The sequence below is a fragment of the Cynocephalus volans genome, chromosome 3 (assembly GCF_027409185.1).
Source record: "Cynocephalus volans isolate mCynVol1 chromosome 3, mCynVol1.pri, whole genome shotgun sequence".
NCBI classification, from domain to species: domain Eukaryota; kingdom Metazoa; phylum Chordata; class Mammalia; order Dermoptera; family Cynocephalidae; genus Cynocephalus; species Cynocephalus volans.
In genome coordinates this window covers 138397974-138413404 of record NC_084462.1, presented here as the reverse complement: position 1 = coordinate 138413404, position 15431 = coordinate 138397974, and the positions used below count along the sequence as shown (strand labels likewise).

The following is a 15431-nucleotide window of genomic DNA, read 5'->3' as shown; positions in this document are numbered from 1 at the left end:
ATCCGATACTGGAATTAACAGATACAGATTACAACGTACATACATAAAGAAATGAGGGAATTTTTTAAATGAGCCAAAAAGAAAAACTATCAAAAGTGACTAGGCAGATTTGAATTAGGACTTCTACAAGTAAAAAAAAACAATCAAAATATAAACTCAAGAGAACAATGATGATATACAATTGATGCTAAATAAATGAGTGAATGAATAATAAAGACTACTGTGGTTGAAGTGTAGTTGAAATGGCAAAAAACAATAGGAAAAGATCAGCCCTCAATTAAGGCAAAATCAGCAGTAAGAAGCTACTATGGGTTCTAAATCAGACAACCAACGGAACCACTTTCTTAAGTTCAATTTAAAGCACTTCTCCTTCTCCCTACTACCAAATCTAAAAATCTTCACCTGTCCTTCAAAACCCAGCTCATATTATACCTATGAATATTTCATTTCAACTATTGCCTTCCACAAGTCTTTACTATTCATTCATTCATTTAGCATTATACGTCAGCACTGTTCTAGAATGTTCTGCATAGTCATAAAAGGGCCACAATCCTGTACTGATAGAGTTAACATTCTAATAAAAGGAAGATAGATCAACAAATAAAATACAGTATATGAAAGGGTAATAAGTAGCAAAAATACTAATAAGCAGGAAAGAGAAACAGAGAACATGGCAAGAAGGAAAGTGGACGGTAGTTAGAATTTTAAATAGAATGGTCAGGGAGAATTTCATTGAAAAAAATAACATTTGAATAAAATACCTGAAATAAATAAGGGATAGAGCCACATTACTATCTGTGTGTGAAAAACAGAATGGAGAGAATCAGGGAAGAACAAGCACAAAATCCTAAGACAGGGATACCTGGCATATTTGAGCAAGAGCAGCAAGAACAAAGTAGTTCATGTGAAATGAACCAGAGGCAAAGTAGATGAGGTTAAAAAGGCAATCTAAAGGGACAGCGATGTAGTTTCTTCCAGGCTATTAAAAGGACTGTGGCTAGTACTCTCAGGAGGGTTCTGAGTAGGGAAGGGTTTAGGGAGAAAGCAGGGGAAACTGTAGGAGGCCAGTGAAATAATCCAGAGATGATGAAAGCAAGTTGGTAGCTGGTGAAGTAGTAAGAAGTGGTCTAACTCTAGATATGAATTATGAAGGTAGAGGCCACCTGATTTACAGATGAACTAGATGTGGGGTATCACTGAACAAACACAATTCCAAAGACAATTCCAAAGCTTTTAGACTAAGCCAAAAACAATGGAGTTGCCCTTTACTGAGTTTTGGAAAGGGCACAGTCGGGGTTGAAAATCAGGAGTTAGGTTTTAGCTAGGTAGAGATATCCAGGAGACAGCGAAGTAAAAGTCTGATCAGGTGAGAAGTGCAGGCTGGAGATATGTTTGGAAATATTCAGCATATGGATTATATTTAAAGCTTGGATAAAATCATGAAGAGAATAGGTATAGAGACCAGGTCCCAAGACTGAGCCACTGGACAATTCAACAACAGGAAGATGAAAAAAACTTGCAAAGGAAATTGAAAAGGAGTGTTAGAAGATTAGGAGCATACTGTCCTGGGTGCTAAGTGTATCAAGGAGGAGAGATGGACCAACTTTGTCAAATGTTATTGATAAGTAAAGTACAATGAAAACTAGGAATTGACTTTGGGATTTAGCAACATTACAGGTGACTTTGACCAAAGCAGTAGAGTGGTAGTGATCAAAATCTGACTGAAATTAATTCAAGAGTTAGAAGAACTCCAGTAGGTGTGGACAACTCTTTGAAGCAGCTTCCCTGTGAAGGGATGCAGAGAAATGAGAAGCTGGAGAGGAAAATGAGGTTAAGAGTCAAGTTTTTAAAGAGGAGAAAAATTACAGCATGATAATATGACAAAAATGATCCAGTAGAAAGGGAAATATTGATGATGCGAGAGAATGAGGGGCATTGTTTTCAAATAGCAAGACAGGCCAGAATTTGGTGTACAAGTAGATTGGATTTAGATAGCAGCACAGACAGTTCATCTATAGTAACATAAGGAAGAATATAGGCACAGGAAAAGAGGTAGATATGGTGTAGAAGTTAGTGAAAATTCTCTTCCTAATATTCCTATTCTTTTAATGAAATGGGAAGCAAAGTCACTAGCTGAGAGTAAGCGAAAAAAGGTGGTGTTGGAGGCACTATAAAACACATTACAATTATTATATTGTTAAGTTTTTTATTCTTTATGAATTGTGTTCATTTTTATTCTCAAATTTAAAAATTTGAATGCAGGAGGTCCGCAGTGGCTTTGGGTTGAATATTTGTCCCCTCGAAAGCTCATGTTGAAAGCTTGATCCCCAATGTAGCAATATTGAGAGACTGGACCTTAAAAGGAGATTAGATAGTGAGAACTATGTTCTCATGAATGGATTAATCCATTCATGGAGTAAAAGCTTAATAATTAAATGGGTTATCATGGGTGTGGACTGGTAGCTTTTTAAGGAGAGCAAGTGTGCACATTAATGAGCACTCTCGCATTCTCATTACGTGATACCATGCATTAACATGGGAATCTGCAGAGTCCCTACCACAAAGAAGGCCCTCACCAGATCTGTTCCTTGGACCTTGGACTTCCCAGCCTCCAAAACTGTAAGAAATAAATTTTCTTATAAATTACCCAGTTTTAGGTATTCAGTTATAAGCAACAGAAAAAGGGACTAATAGAGAAAATTGGTACCGAGAAGTGGGGTGTTGCTTATTTTGGATAACAGAAAAGATGGAAGCAGCTCTGGAATTGGCTAATGGAGAGTGACTGGAAGAATGCAGAGAAGGCTAGAAAAAGCCTAGATTGCTGAAAATAAGAGTATTAAGGGCGATTCTGGTGAGAGCTCAGAAGATGACCAGGGAAAGTTTGGAACTTCTTAAAGATTGGTTAAATGGTGGTGATTAGTTTGGATGTGTTGTCCCCTCCAAAACTCATGTGGAAATTTGATCTCCAATGTGGCAGTGTTGGAAACTGATTGAGTCATGGGGGCAGATCCCTCATGAATGGATCAATGCTCTCCCTGGGGGAGGGGGGATTGAGTGAGTTCTCTATTAGTTCATGCAAGAGCTCGTTGCTTAAAAAGACCCTGGCACCTTCCCTCTTTCTCTTGCTTCTGCTCGCCACGTGATCTGCTTGTACCTGCCAGCTGCCTGTTACTTTCCACCATGAGTAGAAGCAGCCTGAGGCCCATGCCAGATGCAGCTGTCCCAGGATCATAAGCCAAATAAAACTCTGTTCTTTATAAATTACCCAGTCTCAGGTATTTCTGTTATAGCAACACAAAACGGACTAAAACAGGTGGTAACCAGAATACTGACAGAAATATGAACTGTTAAGACCATTCTGAGGAGGACTCAGATATAAATGAAAAGAAACTTAGTGGAAAGCGGAGGAAAGGTCATCACCATTGTTATGAACTGGCAAAGAACGTGGCTGGATTGTGTACATACCCAAGGGCTTTATGAAATGCAAAACTTAAAAATGATGAACAATTTGGCAGAAGAAATATCTAAGGAGCAAAGCATTTAGACTAATGCATACCTGCTTTGAACCGCATACAGTGAAATGAGAACAAAGAGATGACTTAAAGATAGAATTTATAATTAAAAGGAACGCAGAGAGCAAGGAAATTAGAAAACTCTCAGCCTGGCCACATAAAGTGAAAAAGCATGTTCAGAAGAAACCGAGGATGTAGCCCAGCAACCATCTGATAAGGACTTTAGTACATAGGGAATGGATCATCAAGAGAGTGGAAGACCTTGAAGGCATTTGGAGATCTTCAAGGCTACCTCCACCTCCCATTACAGGCCAAGAGACCTAGGAAGGCAGAATGGTTTCAGGGAACAGGCACAGGGCACACTCCACAGGCTCGCTGCTCAGGGCCACCCTCAGGCTGTTGCTCCCCATACCCTGGCTTCAATGGCTAAATTGGCCCCAGGTGCTGCTAGACCTGCAGTTTCGGAAGATACAAGCCAGAAGCCTTGGCAGCATCCATGTGGTGTTAAGTATGAAGGCTCACAGAATGCCAGAGCTGTGGAAACATGGCAGCCCTCACCCAGATTTCAATGGATATATGAAAAAGCTTGGGGGCCCAGCCAGAGATTTGTTGGAGAGTCAGAGTAACTGGAGAAAGCCCCCACTAGAACAACACTGAGTAGAAATGTGGAGTCAGAGTTGCAGCACAGAACTCCCACTAGGGCCTTGCCTAGTGGCACCATGGGAGTGGGTCCACCACCAAACCCCAGAATTGTAGAGCTACCAGTGTGGAATGCCAGCCTCGGAGAGCTGAAGCATAGGCTAAGCCCAGGCAAGCCATAGGGGCCAAACTTCCCAAGCACTTGGGAGCCCAACCCTTGCACCAATGTGCAGAGAATGACGAACATGGGGTCAAAAGGGATTCTCCAGCTTTAAGATTTAATGCCTGCCCTACTGGATTTCAGACATGCTGTGGGCCAGTTACTACTTTCTTCTTTTCTGTTGCTCCCTTTTGGAATGGGAAAATGTACTCTATGCTCATCCCACCAATATATCTTGGAAGTAGATAACTTGTTTTGATTTCACAGATGGACTTTTGAGTTGGTGCAGGAACAAGTTAAGATTTGAGGGCTATGGGATGGAACAGATGTATCTGTATGTGAGACATATGCTCTGGGGGGCTGGGGCAGAATGCTACGGATTGAATATTTGTCCCCTCCAAAGTTTATGTTCGAAGATTGATCCCCAATGTGGCAGTTGAGAGGTTGGCCTTTTAGAGGTGATTGGATTGTGAGGACTATGCTCTCATGAATGGATCAACATGTTCATGGAGTAATAGGTAATGGTTTAATAGGTTATCGTGGATGTGTACTGGTGGCTTTATAAGAAGAACAAGTGAGCATGTTAACAAGCCTTCTTGCCCAGCCCCTGTGGTGTGATTGCCTGCATGACTACGGACTTTGTACAGAGTCCACATGAAGAAGGCGGCCCTCACCAGATGTGTTCCCTGGACCTTGGACTTCTCAGCCTACAAAACTGTAAGAAATAAATTTTGTTTTTATATAAATTATTCAGTTTTAGGTATTCTGTCATCAGCAACAGAAAACAGACTAATACAGCTGTGTTCACAAACAGATTTGTTGACTTTAAATGAACTTAGCTGAGGAGGGAAGTATACAGTACCTATAAATCAGAGCAAAAAAACCTAACACAAGCCTCAGTGTGGTCCTATTCTTCCAGCTCAAGTACATCTACGGCTAGTTCTCCCCCCTAAAATCCCAGAATACTTATTCTCTAAGTACATATGCATAGAATTCTGTCAGACAGTAGACAGTCTTAAATATAGGGATGCAGCAATATACTGCAGTGTGGTAAAGATAAAACAACAGACAGTGATGGAACTCAAAATCTAAAACAAATCCAAATAGATACAAAAATTTAGTTTAAGTTGTGTCACATCAGAAGAGGAAAGGCTGGATCATTCAGATCAAATAAAAACATCCTGATAAAGTTTTAAACATAAGAAAAAATATAAAGTACTTAAAGAAAACACAAGAAAATAGGTAGACTCATACCCTTCTATATGTTTAAATGTTTATAGATATATTACATCTGCAACAAGAATTTTTAAAAAGAAAATGCTACAATCAATGAGAAAAAGACAACCCAATGAGAAAAACAGACAAAGCCATTAGCCATTTTCTGAAATGGCCATCAAAATTGAAAACTCATTTAAATTCCTATTCTCCTACTTAGTCACTACCCCAAAAGTATAATGGCCCCAGACTGCACAATGAAATTAGAAAATTATCTTCTAAAATACAAGGGAAAAAAAGTAACCAAAAAAACAAAATAATCTAGTAGATCAAACACTGAGTTCCCTAACATGGGAACTCCATTTACAACATCTTTTCTAAAATTAACTTTACAGACTACCACTCAAAGCTGTGGTGCAATTTCTCCTTTTAAACTACAACATACAGTTATTTCTATGTCTCACATCTTATTAACATACCCCCTTAAGTTATTTCAGGAATACGACTTCTAAAGTACTGCTACCCCAATCTGAAGTGAATCTAAACTAATGCCAGAGATGAGTAATAAAATTTAATTTCTCCTTTACTTATCAAGTCACAATATATGAAACTTCTATTGTTCAACCAAACTTAATTTTTTTCTTTTAATACAAAAACAGATAAATCAATTTGAACAGTTTCTCCAAGGAACTAAAAAGGAACTGCACAACTGATAGCTGCTGAAAGTTACATCCATATCTTTCAGTTTTGCTTATCCATCAAAAGCCCAAACTAACCATTTTCTCAGGAAAAGGCATTGCTCATTTCAAAATACTTCCACAGGAGGGCTGGCCAGTTAGCGCAGCTGGTTAGAGCATGGCATTAACAACACCAACGTCCAGGGTTCAATCCCTTTACCGGCCAGCTGCCAAAATACTTCCACAGGAGATAATCTAGTTAGAAGTTTATTCTGCAAAAAAAAAAAAAAAAAAAACTAATTTATGATAATTTACTTGGACAACTGGAAAGGTTTAATACCAAAAAAGTTAATGATTCTTTTAAAATACTAAATATTTCAAATCAATACAAAAATAATCCGTTTCCAAAGACGAACATAAATTATCAAAACTGTTCAAGTATTAACATTAGGATATGGAATTCGTACCAATAATGTCACTGTAAAATAGCTATACCATGTACAAAAGCTTTTCTCCCCCCTAAAATCTACAGTCTTGACCTACCTTTACTTTTCACAGGATTTGGGGGTTATATAAAGGGCCATCTAAGCCAACTAGCCACTCAGAGATCAGACCGAGCTGAATGGTCAGTCTATGCTTAAAAACCAGGAATGAATACCTCCCATAAGCCCCTTATTTCTTTAGAAAGGTGTCAGACAAGTTTTCCCTAGTTTTGATCCAAAATCTTATATCCCTATAACTTCTGCCTGTGGTCCTATCTCTACCCTAACCTTACCAAATACTATACGTCCAATCCCACTACCACAAGGTAGTCCTAAAAGCTGGTGCTTGTTCTCAATTAAATTTACCAGCAAACAGAAAACCTACTTCAAAACTTGTCATTCACAAAAATTTATCATCCCTTAGAGAAGTTTGGCTAGGGTATTAAAGTTGAACACGATAGGATGATAAAACAACTCTCAGGTGCATCACCTTAGGTCACTCAAAAATGAAAGTACTACAATGATCAAATGTTATATTTATTCTTGCCTATCCCCAGAAAAGACATAATACTTAACACATCATTTAACAAACTAAACATGAACTATAAATGACAAGAATGTCAAATACTATCCAAAATGACTCCAAGGGAACTTACTGAAAAAGCTTGGCTTATGAAACAGTTTTTAAACCTTGCCCAAGAACAATCAAATAAATGCAACAGAAATAGCCCAAATACATATGAAGAGTTTAACATATTGTCAAAGTAGGGCCAGCCCGTGGCTCACTTGGGAGAGTGTGGTGCTTATAACATATTGTCAAAGTGCCATTTCAAATCAAACAGTTAAAAAAAAAATAGATTTAACAAGTAGTATTGGCATAAATGATAGCCATTTGAGGAAAAATTAAGCCCAACTCAATTATATATGAATCAAAGCTTTAAAGGATAAAAACTAAGCCATTAAAGAACTTGAGGAAAAGCAATATATCTTTTTGCATTCTAAAAATAACCTTGTTTTATAAAAGGCTTTGCAATATCTCACACAAAAGCCAAAGCCATAAAGAAAAAAAATTGCTAAGTCGGACTAGAAAGTGTTATAAAGTGTTTATGGCAAAAACAAATGACTAAAATCAAAAGACCTAAGACAAAGTAAAAATATATTTTAAAATAACATTACAAAATCCCAATTTTGTACACCTCAATAAAGCTGTCTTTAAAAAATTACATGTGTGCATATATTACCTCTCTTCACTATGGTTGGTAAATATTTAAAGGCATGGATGGGCCAGGGAGTATAAAAACCAGTGCTCTCATAGTGTCAGTTAGAGTATAACTAGTGCAACTTAGTGAGAAATTTGGGAAAGCCTTAGCCAAAGTATAAAAATAGCACATACACTTCAGCAAAGAAAACTCCTTTCCAGATAGTTTATTCAACCGACATAATTACACAAATACAAAGAAATACTCAGGGTGTTTACTGTTAACAATGTAACTTTATAATACCAGAAAGAACCTTGTGCCCAGCACTAGGGAAATGATTAAACAAGCTTACAGTAGAGCTTCACATGTAATATGCAAAGACATTCAAAGTATATTTTAAATAAATCGAAACATATACAGAAAGCAAACTACAGAACAATACACAGAGAAAATTCCCTTTCAGCTGACAGTTATGCTTATATAATACACAGAAAACTCCTAGAAGAACACATCAGAAAACATTAACTCTGTGGTGACTTCTGCGTACTTTTCCTGGTAACTTTTCACCTTATGTCCTTCAGAATGTTTACTTTTTCCCACCATCAGCTCGTTTAAAGTTAAATTAAATCTATTATATTTTTTTAATTATAAATTAAATCACAATTTTAAAAACTAATTCAGGAAATCCATCTTCAGCAATATGAGCTAAAACTCTTTCAATTAAAAAAATAACAAAAATTGTTTCGCTTTAAAATAGGCAAGTTTTCGGGAAATTCTGTGGTTAGGGGAGACCAAGAAAGAACCGAAAGTGTTAATGAACATTTAAGCTAACACAGGAAACCTTGGGCTGCAAGTTGTGTAAGTGGAAATGAGACGAGGTACATGAAACTGAGAGTTTCCAAGGGGTCCACAGTCATTAAAAGATAGACTAAGAGGGGGAAAAAATTCCCCTATTAACACAATGAGAAAACACATAAAAAGGAAAAGCTTGTCTGCTTTTTCAAAAGTCAGAAAAAAAGTACCCATTAGGATTTTATAACCATGGACTGAGATGTGTATCTACAGTCTCTGCCAATCCAGAACACTCCCACCCGTTCTTACCAACAATATTAATGTAAAAATGGCTCCAAGGTCATGAAAGCCCTGGTACTCTTGGGAAGGAAACAAAACCCCTCTGGAAAAACTCCTATCCAACCTAGTTTGCCCAGTATAGTGTTTGCAGATACACTCCTGTTGAAGGTGAACTTACAATCAAAGATGAACAAGAGCTAGTAGATACCACTAGAGAATATATTTTAAAGAATTTTAGATAAAAGAATATCAGACACTACACAAAATGTTTTCAGCCTGTTGGGAGTGCCAAATAAGTGCTTCGTGCTAATTTAAGATGGAGGGACCTTGGTCAAGGGAACTTGCATCATGAACTTGGCATGCCTAAGCAGGACATGTCCACGTGATGTGAATGCCCTGGTACTTAACCAATCATACCCTTCTGAGATATTACCATCTGGACTTGGGAGGACTTGACCATGACTCCTGAATAAGGATACTTATCAACCACAACAGACATCGGACACTACCTCACCAGTCAAAAGAGTATTTAAACAGCAGTGTGACTGACTTATTTCGCTGCATCTGTCAGCTGTAGCAGGTTGCTGGCCAGTCGCTCAGATCCTTGGTCCAGTGGACAGAAACAGATTGGAAATGACACTTCTTGGCGTGGGCTACTCTCACACAGAGGTGAAAGCCAATCTTGTTGAAGCCCACAGGACCTTTAGCCCACAAGGGCAAGGACCCTTCAGCGCTGCCTCTGCTGTACTGAGGAGGGACCCAGGTGTACGCAGCTCTCAAGCTACATTCTCAAGGATCATTAATCACACTCCATCCAGTTCCTGGTGGCCAGGAAAGAACTTCATGCCAGAGACATTAAGATCCTTGAACTGTTCCTAACAGGATAAAGAATAGGAGTTGTGTGCAGTGTGCCCTTAAGGGATCATATGGTTTAAAGTGAAAGTAGGTTAAGGTTAGTTATTGTGTGTGTGTTTAAATTAAGATTGTGTGTCTAACAAATCATGTGATTCAAGGATCAAACATCTTGGTCTCAAGTGGTCCTTGCCTACCAATAAGAGTATGCACGACATAGCCATTACAACTTTAAAAGAAATCAGACACACAGAAAACAGTCATTTAAAAAAAAGAGATTAGAAAGAATTAAACTTTGTACCTGTGTGTGCATATAGACATATATGTACATATACACACACAAACTCAGAAATTAAAAACTAAATGAACTGATAATTACACAAAGTTGAAGAATTTTCAAATAGAAAGATCTGATTAAAAATTGACAATGTAGCACAAAAGGATATGTAAGGGAAAATATGAAAGAAAAATTAATAGACATGAAGGCTACAATGAGAAGTTCCAATAAGTCAAATGGAAATTTAAAGAGAGAAAAAAATAAAGGTAATCTTTGATGAGATGATAGCAGAGAATTTTCAAAAACTGCTGAAACATGGGAGTCTTCCAATTCAGAAAGGGCAACAAAAATCTGAACAGAATAAATAAAAAACATATTTAAACATATTTGGGCTAGCCAGTTAGTTCAGTTGGTTAGAGCGCTGCCTTGTAACACCAAGGTCAAGGGTTTGGTTCCCCGCACCAGCCAGCCACCAAAACAAAAAAACAAAATTGAAATGGCTGTACACATTTGTAGTAACACTGTATCAGTTCAAAAGATGTAAAGCATGTCTTAAAAGCAACACAGAAAAGATTACCTATAATGAAATAAAATTAGGCTTACCTATTACCCAGCAATAGAAACCAGAGGATAATGGAATAAAATCTCCATAGAAACAATAACCATTAACAAAGAATTCTAGACCCAGCTAAACATTGGCCAATCAGCTCAGTTGGTTAGAGCTTAGAGTGTAATGTCGTAACACCAAAGTCAAGGGTTCAGATCTCCCCACCAGTGAACCGCCAAAAATAAAATTGGAACACTAGTTTTCAGAAGCAATAAATTTGCCATCTATGTGTAACAAATCAAGCTGACTGCTCATGTTAGCAAACAATTAAAAATGCTTACTGTGAAAATTACTAATTACTTAAAATGACTAAATTACTTAAATTTACTAATCTATACTGTAGTTTTATTAAATGAGCAATATCTCTCCCAACCAGAATATGGGTGACTGAGAATACTCCAATACTCTTTCATTAGAGATTATAGCTGACCTTTTTTTCTTTTTATCCCAAATACTTTCCAGAAAGGCAGGAAAAAGAGTGAATAATTTTCCCTCTGCCCCTCAATTACAAGCTTCCAAGTACAAAGTCAGTCTACATTTCAGTTTTGATTTTAATGTCATTCCACAGACAAATTCCTATCACTGCTATTTCAGAGAAAGGAAAGAGGTACAAAGTCTACACAAATAGCAAAATTATGAATAAACAGCAAAATCTTACACATAGTCTAACTACAAATACATACAAATGAAGAAACTAAAATAGGGTAGGGCTACCTACACATCCTTATTTTCAGATTTTTCTGGAACATTACTTCTGTTAATAAATTGATTATTAACCCATGGAGAAATTAAAGAAAAAGAATCTTTAAAAAATTAAGAAATTCTCCCATTCTGATTCACAAGGCCTTTGCTTTTACATTCACAATCTTACATGGTCATCATTCTCTGAAACTGTACCTTAAGAACTATGGTTTAAAAAACATTCACTAAAGAATTTTTATTCACTTCCTATGCAAGGTTTAGTTTATAATACCCAAAGTTTAACATGTCAAACGACTGACTGTCCTACTCAACTATATTTCTCTCCCACCTACTATCTGGGAGCCTAGCACAGTGCCCAATGCATAGTACTATCAAATATTCATTAACTAAAGTGCATCCAGCATAAATCTGGGGAGAAAGATAAAAAAAACGGTTTCCATCTAAACATAAATAACTTTATACAGGTAGTGACAGGTTCTGAACATAACTGGTGCCATTTTAGGCAAGGCCAAGCACAAAATGGCCCAACCCCTCCCCTTCCCCCTCCCCCCTTCCCTTTATTAGAAACCTCGTGATTTCTGAGAAACAGAAACCCTTTTGCTTCCACAAGGGTGCAGTTCTCCACCCTGATCACATAGCTTCCACATTAGCGTAATGCCCCACCTTAATTGTATCAGCCAGCCCTTGGCACCCTAGAGTTCATATAAGCTCTCCCACCCCCACATCTGGTGCTGTCCTCCATTTTGAGGGCAGCCCTGGCTGCCCTCCACTTTGAGCACAGCCCGGCAGATTCTTTTCCTTTAATAAAGCTTGACCGGTATCAGGCGTTTCGGCTCACTTTCTTTCAGGTAGTACTTGTGAATACTTCCCTTGGATTTCTTTTCAAAATAAACCTTCAGAAATACGGTATATATCAATCCAATCTGTGTTCACTCATACTCTGAAATATAAAAATCAAGGATATTTTATCACAATAGAAATTTATCTTACAATGTTCCTGAAGCTGCAATGAAAGAAAAAAAATCAAAAAGTAGATATAATTATTAGGAATTGGAAATAGGTGTAATTTTTATATTTTAACAAATGTTTAAATCTACAATGGCAAAAAAAAAAAGATTTATCAAAAAAAGTGGCTGCACTCTTTTGCTATTACTCCCAATACTAAGAAACCTAAACAAAAAATAGTGGAGAGTACTAATCTTAATAAGAACCACCTGAGGCTGCCTACTCCAAGAAAAAGCAGTCTTTGTGATTTCACCAACTGAATTACCAAGGCCTGAGATTAGTTTAAGTGTGTAAATCACCTAGTTAACATAATTAAAGCACTGCATACTATGAACATTCAAAATTCTCGATTGCAAAGACCCTCTTTTCAGACAACAGAAATATGAGTTAAGAAGTTGAAAGGTGATCATTTATCAGAAACCTAAAACAGTGCACAAGAAGAGGCCCCTATCCTACAGCCATCCTACTCTGGGGATTGTCCTTAGAAACCACATTTACACAACAACCTCAATAGCCATGCAAAGATAGATGCTGCATTCAACAGACAGTACACAGCAGCCACAGTTCTACATTTCAGGTTCCACGAAAGGATTCTGTTGTCCACAATTAGAAGATGTCTGAAGAGTTAAGGAAAAAAAAAATAGCTAAAAGTTGTCAAACTTGCTGGTGAGTTCATTTTAGGTAAATCCAGGCAATGGCACTAACTAAAAATTGTAAGCACCTTAAAAGCCACCCACTATAAACTAGTGACTATAAAAAAGTCATTCCAGCCTGAATGACTGGAATTGAATGAGAAAATTGAATATTCACAGGCAGAAGATTGAAACTAGACCCCCATCTCTCAACCATACAAAAAAATTAACTCAAAATGCATTAAAGACCTAAATTTAAGACCTGAAATTATGAAACTTCTAGAAGAAAACATAGGGGAAACGCTACACAAAATGGGAGTGGGCAGTACTCTTTTGAGCCAAGACTACAAAAGCAGAGGCAACTAAAGCAAAAATACACAAAAGGTACCACATCAAACTGAAAAGCTTCTGCATAGCAAGGGACACTATCAACAAAGTGAAGAGACAACCTACGAATGGGAGAAAGTGTCTGCAAACTACACATCAAAGGGTTAATATCCAGAATATATAAGAAACTCAAGCAATTCAACAGCAAAAAAACAAATAACCCCATTAAAAAATGGGCAAAGGACTGAAACAGACATTTCTCAAAAGAAGACATACAAATGGCCACCAAGCACATGGAAAAATACTCAAAATCACTAATCCTCAAAGAAATGCAAATTAAAACCACAATGAGATGTCATCTCAACCCAGTTAAGATGGCTATTAACAAGACAGTAAATAACAAATGCTGGTTAGGATGCAGAGGAAAGGGAACCCTCCTACATGTTGGTGGGAATGTAAATTGGTACATCCACTGTGGAAAAAAGTATGGAGGTTACTCAGAGAAGTAAAAATAGATCTACCTTATGACACAGCTACCCCACTACTGGGTATATACCCAAAGGAAAAGAAATCAATATATCAAAAAGACACCTGTGGGCTGGCCCCGTGGCTCACTCGGGAGAGTGCGGCACTGGTAGCGCTGAGACCGCGGGTTCGGGGATGGCCAGTGTGCTCACTGGCTGAGCATGGTGCAGACAACACCATGCCGAGGGTTGCGATCCCCTTGCTGGTCAAAAAAAAAAAGACACCTGCACTCCCATGTTCATTGCAACACTAGTCTCAATAGCCAAGAGATGGAATCAACCTAAATGACTGTCAACAGATGAATGGATTAAAAAAAAACAGTGGTATATATACACAATGGAATACTATTCAGCTATTAAAAAAACGATATCCTATCATTTGCAGCAACATGGATGGAACTGGAAACCATCACGTTAAGTGAATTAAGTCAGGCACAGAAAGACAAATATGCATGATATCACTCATATGTGGAATCTAAATAAAAATAAGAAGTGGTTCTCATAGAAAAAGAGAGTAGAATGGTTACCAGAGGGCAGGAGGTGGGGGAGAGGAGAATGGGAAAAAACTATGCTATCTACCCTAAGTGAATCATTGTGCAGTTATAAGCATGTATTGAAACAACATACTGTATCCCACTGTACTCCACATATATGTACAAGTAAATGTCAAAATAAAAAGAAATAAAAATTAAAAATCTAGCATTATATTATGGGGGGAAAAGTCATTCCAATACCTCTTTTTAAAAATATGGTTAGTAAATCAGGAAAACCCAATACACATTACAGAATGCCTGATTTTGGCAAAACACTTAAAGGAAACAAGCTATCCTTGCAGACAATATAGATAACACAGTTGAATAGCAGCAAAAATAGGGGAATATTTCAAAGGTTAACCTGTCATTTCCAAAGTTGTCAATTAATGGTTTAGAAAGTATCTTAATCACATAACAAAAAACTGTGTTCTTAGACTCACATTACTAACATTTTAATCAATTACTTCGATAAAGAGAAGACAAGCTTGCCAGTTTATGAATGATGTGTTGAACACAGGGATGAGAACATAGGGCAAACCAACTAAATGTTTCATAAAAAAAAGATTATTTTATCCTTTGCTATCCCTTGCTACTCTATCACAGTTACCTAGTTGGAACAGCAGAAATTCAGACAGCTAGTTCAGATAAACAGATGCCGTCTTTTTAAGACTACAGACTGACCTCACATAATGAGTTGTTCAGTTAGCTGGTTTTCATCAACACTGCTCTTGAAAATTACTTTTCAATGACTGTTTTTGGTATTAGTGACTGTTTGCCTAAACACACCCCAAATAAATATTATATAAAGACTGAAATTTCAACAATATGATATCTGGCAAAGACACACTCAATGTTTTATTCAACACAATGGTTTCCAGTCAGAGTATTCATATGTAACAAATCTGTACTGTATGCCATGTTTGGATGAACTGAGAACATTTTGGTTTATGTACATAAGACAAGTAAGAGGGAAAATGAGCTATCGTCTACAACTCTTCTATCTTTTCTGCATGTATT

At 37.3% G+C, this 15431-nt stretch overlaps 1 protein-coding gene across 3 annotated transcripts in view; it reads right to left on the bottom strand.

The window, feature by feature from the left end:
* KTN1 (kinectin 1) overlaps window positions 1-15431 on the bottom strand; it is a 109622-nt gene that overhangs the window by 82764 nt on the left and 11427 nt on the right. Inside the window, exon 2 of one of the 3 annotated variants that reach the window (XM_063090671.1) lies at window positions 6303-6475. The exons of the other annotated variants lie outside the window; for them this stretch is intronic. The gene's annotated coding sequence lies outside the window, so the exon portion shown is untranslated. The remainder of the gene's footprint in view (window positions 1-6302; window positions 6476-15431) is intronic. 3 annotated transcript variants of the gene reach the window in all.